At 56.7% G+C, this 7292-nt stretch overlaps 1 long non-coding RNA gene across 2 annotated transcripts; it reads left to right on the top strand.

Annotated features, from left to right (window-relative positions):
• The first annotated feature begins 656 nt into the window (after positions 1 to 656).
• LOC142824213 (uncharacterized) lies at positions 657 to 5960 on the top strand. Of its 2 annotated transcripts, XR_012899155.1 has the most exons (6): positions 657 to 1342; positions 1643 to 1996; positions 2370 to 2499; positions 3953 to 4102; positions 4680 to 4809; positions 5110 to 5960. It is a non-coding gene; the product is annotated as an uncharacterized LOC142824213 (long non-coding RNA). The 2 variants fall into 2 exon arrangements; XR_012899156.1 differs by lacking the exons at positions 657 to 1342; positions 1643 to 1996; positions 2370 to 2499 and adding an exon at positions 3357 to 3652.
• The last annotated feature ends 1332 nt before the right edge of the window (positions 5961 to 7292 follow it).

The raw sequence follows: 7292 nt of genomic DNA, 5'->3' as shown, positions 1-7292 counted from the left end.
GGGAGGGGGCTCCAGGCTGGGCGGTGTTGGGATACTAAGCAAGTCACAGGCTTGTGGATGTGAGAATGCAGGAATTTGGGTTGGGGTATGTGAAGGGCTCAGGGCAGAGGGTTCCAGTGTTTGATAGGCTCAGATCTAGGGTCTGGGGAAGGAGGAGTGCAGGAGTGGTTGTGGCCAGATGGGGGCTAGGCCCCAATTGGGGGTTTGTTGGCCAAGCTCCATTTTTAAATAAAATACTATGTTAAGCACAAAAAGTTTCTGCATTGTCTTTATTTATGAGAATGGCAGGGAACCTGCCTTGAGTCAGGGGTCACTGACGCATAGAAAAGTCCTTTGGGAGCAGGGGACACAATACTGGGGAGGGGTGCTAGTGGGTTCTGGGACAGGGAACAGGGTGCCAGTGGGGACAGGGTAGAGGGGGCAGGGTGCCAGGACAGGTTTCTGCAGCAGGGGACAGGGTGCTGGGGGTGGGGGGGGACAGGTTTCTGTAGTGGGGAAGGCAGGGGGACAGGTTTCTGCAGTAGGAGGCAGGGAGCCAGAGGGAACCGGTTCCTGCAGGGGGGGCAGGGTGCCGTAGGACAAGTTTCTGCAGATTGGGGAAGGGTTATATAGCGGGGTGGGGGGGCAAGGGAGAGGGAACGGGGCCAGGAGGGCGGGGGACAGGTTTGGGGCAGAGGAGAGAAAACAAGGTTGGGGGCAGGGAGTTCCCTACACAAGCCACGGAGGGAAGCCTCCGACCCGCGCTCCCTCCGTACTGACCGCAGGGCAGCCAGGCTGGAGTGAAGAGAAGCGGCTGCCCGGAGAGCTGGTCATGGCGCTCAGCCAGGGTGCACCAAGCTCCACGTGGGCAGGCGCAGAGGAGAAGCCGCCGATCAGCTGGAGCGCGGGGCAGCGTCTTTCTGCTGAAAGCCACAGTCAGCTGGCTGGGGTGTTTCAACCCTCCAGAACTCCCAGCTCCCACCATTCCTTGCAGCTACACACCTGTGTTGTTGCTCGGTGAGTAGCTGCTCCTCAAATGAGGAAATCTAATGTAAATGTACTGCGCACGTACGCAGTTCAGAGAGGGCTGAAGAGCTACTCTTAGAGCCTCAACCTTTACCGGTAGATCGTGATCTATTGGTTGGTGACCATGGGGCTAAAGGCTAAAATTCCCGCAGCCACAGACCTTAGTGAGTGAGAGCTAACGCTGGGCTGTTTCGGCCACCCTTGCAGAGGAATCAGTGCGTGGCCGTGGGCTGAGAAGATAGCGTCCGAGATGGACTTGAGCTGCCTGGACGTGATTCTCGGAACACGGGAAGGGTGCTCAGCGTTCGGCCTTCCCATGGCTCTGTGTGAGTAAGAGGTGCGTGCTTTGAAATCTTCAAGAGTCCTGGCAGTATGTTTCTTCTGAGGCAGAGAGCTTTCTGCTGGGGCACGGAGCCTGGTGGCTTAGGGATTGGTGAAAGGGCGGTAGGCGGTTCAAGAGAGAGTGGATAGAGATTCAAAGCCTCCTTTCACTCCCCGTTCCGGTAGTGGCAGTGGGAGGGGGTGGCCGACGGTGGGAGGCTGCGGTGCGATGGTGGGAGGAGAAGCGATGCCGCGTCCTTGCGGACTGAAACGCTAAGTTGTTTGTTTGTTTTTTCCCCTCTGCTGTGTTCGGTAGCGAGCGATAAGAAGTCAACCCTCCCGGTGTCCTCCCGTCTGGGGATGGAACAGAAACGAGAACAGGGAGCTCGGGAGCTTGGTCGAAGCGAGGCGAGAACCGTCCGGCTGGGAGAGGAGCAGCCATCGCGTACCGGGAGATAAGTGTCGGGTCTGGAAATCTCTTGGCTTACGGCCCACTCGGGTCTAGGAAGGGAAGTCACGTTTGCTTAGACAGCGAGTCCGAGCGGAGGTTCCCGAGGTGCTTCCTTGGTAGTGGGAGAAACAGGGCTCCCGTTTGTCAGGGGTGCTGGTTTCTCTGGAACACTGTGTCCTTCTCAGCAGACGCTTGGCTCGAGGAGGAAGACGCAAGGTGGTAAGGTTTCTGACTGCCTCTTATCTGTTTCTCTCTTGTTGCTCTCTCGTATTGGCCAATACGTTCTGTCTGTCTGTTTCTGTCTGTGTCTTTGTCCTTGCTCTGCTTCTGCCGTGTCCTTGTACAGCACACTTGCAGGCATTCCAGGTGAGCATCTCCAAGGGTTAAGGGCTCAGGAGCCAACGGGAATTCTGCAGGTACGCCAGTTGCGCAAGGGAGAGCGGTGGTGCGTCATGGCTGACTGACTCAGTGTTCTTGTAGAGGACCCGATACATAGGCGAGAGGGGGAGAAGGGGCTAAAGGATAGAATTCCCACAGCCACAGACCTTAGTGAGTGAGAGCTAATGCTGGGCTTTTTCGGCCACCCTTGCAGAGGAATCAGTGCGTGGTCGTGGGCGGAGAAGAAATCGTCCGAGATGGACTTGAGCTGCCTGGACGTGATTCTCGGAACACGGGAAGGATCATCAGCGGTCGGCCTTCCCATGGCTCTGTGTGAGTAAGAGGTGCGTGCTTTGAAATCTTCAAGCGTCCTGGCAGTATGTTTCTTCTGAGGCAGAGAGCTTTCTGCTGGGGCACGGAGCCTGGTGGCTTGGGGATTGGTGAAGGGGCAGTAGGCGGTTCAAGAGAGCGTGGATAGAGATTCAAAGCCTCCTTTCACTCCCCGTTCCTGTAGTGGCAGCGGGAGGGGGTGGCCGACGGTGGGAGGGTGCGGTGCGATGGTGGGAGGAGAAGCGATGCCGCGTCCTTGCGGACTGAAACGCTAAGTTGTTTGTTTTTTCCCCTCTGCTGTGTTCGGTAGCGAGCGATAAGAAGTCAACCCTCCCGGTGTCCTCCCGTCTGGGGATGGAACGGAAACGAGAACAGCGAGCTCGGGAGCTTGCTCGAAGCGAGGTGAGAACCGTCCGGCTGGGAGCGGAGCAGCCATCGCTTACCGGGAGATAAGTGTCGGGTCTGGAAATCTCTTGGCTTACGGCCCACTCGGGTCTAGGAAGGGAAGTCACGTTTGCTTAGACAGCGAGTCCGAGCGGAGGTTCCCGAGGTGCTTCCTTGGTAGTGGGAGAAACAGGGCTCCCGTTTGTCAGGGGTGCTGGTTTCTCTGGAACACGGTGTCCTTCTCAGCAGACGCTTAGCTCGAGGAGGAAGACGCAAGGTGGTAAGGTTTCTGACTGCCTCTTATGTGTTTCTCTCTTGTGGCTCTCTCGTATTGGCCAATACGTTCTGTCTGTCTGTTTCTGTCTGTGTCTTTGTCCTTGCTCTGCTTCTGCCGTGTCCTTGTACAGCACACTTGCAGGCATTCCAGGTGAGCATCTTCAAGGGTTAAGGGCTCAGGAGCCAATGGGAATTCTGCAGGTACGCCAGTCGCGCAAGGGAGAGCGGTGGTGCGTCATGGCTGACTGACTCAGTGTTCTTGTAGAGGGCCCGAAACATAGGCGAGACGGGGGGAAAGGGCTAAAGGATAGTATTCCCACAGCCACAGACCTTAGTGAGTGAGAGCTCACGCTGGGCTTTTTCGGCCACCCTTGCAGAGGAATCAGTGCGTGGCCGTGGGCGGAGAAGAAATCGTCCGAGATGGACTTGAGCTGCCTGGACGTGATTCTCGGAACACGGGAAGGATCATCAGCGATCGGCCTTCCCATGGCTCTGTGTGAGTAAGAGGTGCGTGCTTTGAAATCTTCAAGCGTCCTGGCAGTATGTTTCTTCTGAGGCAGAGAGCTTTCTGCTGGGGCACGGAGCCTGGTGGCTTGGGGATTGGTGAAGGGGCGGTAGGCGGTTCAAGAGAGCGTGGATAGAGATTCAAAGCCTCCTTTCACTCCCCGTTCCTGTAGTGGCAACGGGAGGTGGTGGCCGATGGTGGGAGACTGCGGTGCGATGGTGGGAGGAGAAGCGATGCCGCGTCCTTGCGGACTGAAACGCTAAGTTGTTTGTTTGTTTTTTCCCCTCTGCTGTGTTCGGTAGCGAGCGATAAGAAGTCAACCCTCCCGGTGTCCTCCCGTCTGGGGATGGAACGGAAACGAGAACAGGGAGCTCGGGAGCTTGGTCGAAGCGAGGCGAGAACCGTCCGGCTGGGAGCGGAGCAGCCATCGCTTACCGGGAGATAAGTGTCGGGTCTGGAAATCTCTTGGCTTACGGCCCACTCGGGTCTAGGAAGGGAAGTCACGTTTGCTTAGACAGCGAGTCCGAGCGGAGGTTCCCGAGGTGCTTCCTTGGTAGTGGGAGAAACAGGGCTTCCGTTAGTCAGGGGTGCTGGTTTCTCTGAAACACGGTGTCCTTCTCAGCAGACGCTTGGCTCGAGGAGGAAGACGCAAGGTGGTAAGGTTTCTGACTGCCTCTTATCTGTTTCTCTCTTGTTGCTCTCTCGTATTGGCCAATACGTTCTGTCTGTCTGTTTCTGTCTGTGTCTTTGTCCTTGCTCTGCTTCTGCCGTGTCCTTGTACAGCACACTTGCAGGCATTCCAGGTGAGCATCTCCAAGGGTTAAGGGCTCAGGAGCCAACGGGAATTCTGCAGGTACGCCAGTCGCGCAAGGGAGAGCGGTGGTGCGTCATGGCTGACTGACTCAGTGTTCTTGTAGAGGGCCCGATACATAGGCGAGACGGGGGGAAAGGGCTAAAGGATAGTATTCCCACAGCCACAGACCTTAGTGAGTGAGAGCTCACGCTGGGCTTTTTCGGCCACCCTTGCAGAGGAATCAGTGCGTGGCTGTGGGCGGAGAAGAAATCGTCCGAGATGGACTTGAGCTGCCTGGACGTGATTCTCGGAACACGGGAAGGATCATCAGCGGTCGGCCTTCCCATGGCTCTGTGTGAGTAAGAGGTGCGTGCTTTGAAATCTTCAAGCGTCCTGGCAGTATGTTTCTTCTGAGGCAGAGAGCTTTCTGCTGGGGCACGGAGCCTGGTGGCTTGGGGATTGGTGAAGGGGCGGTAGGCGGTTCAAGAGAGCGTGGATAGAGATTCAAAGCCTCCTTTCACTCCCCGTTCCTGTAGTGGCAACGGGAGGTGGTGGCCGACGGTGGGAGACTGCGGTGCGATGGTGGGAGGAGAAGCGATGCCGCGTCCTTGCGGACTGAAACGCTAAGTTGTTTGTTTGTTTTTTCCCCTCTGCTGTGTTCGGTAGCGAGCGATAAGAAGTCAACCCTCCCGGTGTCCTCCCATCTGGGGATGGAACGGAAACGAGAACAGGGAGCTCGGGAGCTTGGTCGAAGCGAGGCGAGAACCGTCCGGCTGGGAGCGGAGCAGCCATCGCTTACCGGGAGATAAGTGTCGGGTCTGGAAATCTCTTGGCTTACGGCCCACTCGGGTCTAGGAAGGGAAGTCACGTTTGCTTAGACAGCGAGTCCGAGCGGAGGTTCCCGAGGTGCTTCCTTGGTAGTGGGAGAAACAGGGCTCCCGTTTGTCAGGGGTGCTGGTTTCTCTGGAACACGGTGTCCTTCTCAGCAGACGCTTGGCTCGAGGAGGAAGACGCAAGGTGGTAAGGTTTCTGACTGCCTCTTATGTGTTTCTCTCTTGTGGCTCTCTCGTATTGGCCAATACGTTCTGTCTGTCTGTTTCTGTCTGTGTCTTTGTCCTTGCTCTGCTTCTGCCGTGTCCTTGTACAGCACACTTGCAGGCATTCCAGGTGAGCATCTTCAAGGGTTAAGGGCTCAGGAGCCAACGGGAATTCTGCAGGTACGCCAGTCGCGCAAGGGAGAGCGGTGGTGCGTCATGGCTGACTGACTCAGTGTTCTTGTAGAGGGCCCGATACATAGGCGAGACGGGGGGAAAGGGCTAAAGGATAGTATTCCCACAGCCACAGACCTTAGTGAGTGAGAGCTCACGCTGGGCTTTTTCGGCCACCCTTGCAGAGGAATCAGTGCGTGGCTGTGGGCAGAGAAGAAATCGTCCGAGATGGACTTGAGCTGCCTGGACGTGATTCTCGGAACACGGGAAGGATCATCAGCGATCGGCCTTCCCATGGCTCTGTGTGAGTAAGAGGTGCGTGCTTTGAAATCTTCAAGCGTCCTGGCAGTATGTTTCTTCTGAGGCAGAGAGCTTTCTGCTGGGGCACGGAGCCTGGTGGCTTGGGGATTGGTGAAGGGGCGGTAGGCGGTTCAAGAGAGCGTGGATAGAGATTCAAAGCCTCCTTTCACTCCCCGTTCCTGTAGTGGCAACGGGAGGTGGTGGCCGACGGTGGGAGACTGCGGTGCGATGGTGGGAGGAGAAGCGATGCCGCGTCCTTGCGGACTGAAACGCTAAGTTGTTTGTTTGTTTTTTCCCCTCTGCTGTGTTCGGTAGCGAGCGATAAGAAGTCAACCCTCCCGGTGTCCTCCCATCTGGGGATGGAACGGAAACGAGAACAGGGAGCTCGGGAGCTTGGTCGAAGCGAGGCGAGAACCGTCCGGCTGGGAGCAGAGCAGCCATCGCTTACCGGGAGATAAGTGTCGGGTGTGGAAATCTCTTGGCTTACGGCCCACTCGGGTCTAGGAAGGGAAGTCACGTTTGCTTAGACAGCGAGTCCCAGCGGAGGTTCCCGAGGTGCTTCCTTGGTAGTGGGAGAAACAGGGCTTCCGTTTGTCAGGGGTGCTGGTTTCTCTGAAACACGGTGTCCTTCTCAGCAGACGCTTGGCTCGAGGAGGAAGACGCAAGGTGGTAAGGTTTCTGACTGCCTCTTATGTGTTTCTCTCTTGTTGCTCTCTCGTATTGGCCAATACGTTCTGTCTGTCTGTTTCTGTCTGTGTCTTTGTCCTTGCTCTGCTTCTGCCGTGTCCTTGTACAGCACACTTGCAGGCATTCCAGGTGAGCATCTCCAAGGGTTAAGGGCTCAGGAGCCAACGGGAATTCTGCAGGTACGCCAGTCGCGCAAGGGAGAGCGGTAATGCGTCATGGCTGACTGACTCAGTGTTCTTGTAGAGGACCCGATACATAGGCGAGAGGGGGAGAAAGGGCTAAAGGATAGAATTCCCACAGCCACAGACCTTAGTGAGTGAGAGCTAACGCTGGGCTTTTTCGGCCACCCTTGCAGAGGAATCAGTGCGTGGCCGTGGGCGGAGAAGAAATCGTCCGAGATGGACTTGAGCTGCCTGGACGTGATTCTCGGAACACGGGAAGGGTCCTCAGCGTTCGGCCTTCCCATGGCTCTGTGTGAGTAAGAGGTGCGTGCTTTGAAATCTTCAAGCGTCCTGGCAGTATGTTTCTTCTGAGGCAGAGAGCTTTCTGCTGGGGCACGGAGCCTGGTGGCTTGGGGATTGGTGAAGGGGCGGTAGGCGGTTCAAGAGAGCGTGGATAGAGATTCAAAGCCTCCTTTCACTCCCCGTTCCTGTA

The sequence above is a fragment of the Pelodiscus sinensis genome, unplaced genomic scaffold (genome assembly GCF_049634645.1).
Source record: "Pelodiscus sinensis isolate JC-2024 unplaced genomic scaffold, ASM4963464v1 ctg223, whole genome shotgun sequence".
NCBI lineage: Eukaryota > Metazoa > Chordata > Testudines > Trionychidae > Pelodiscus > Pelodiscus sinensis.
The sequence above is the reverse complement of the archived record's forward strand: the minus strand, read 5'-3'. Positions and strand labels throughout refer to the sequence as shown.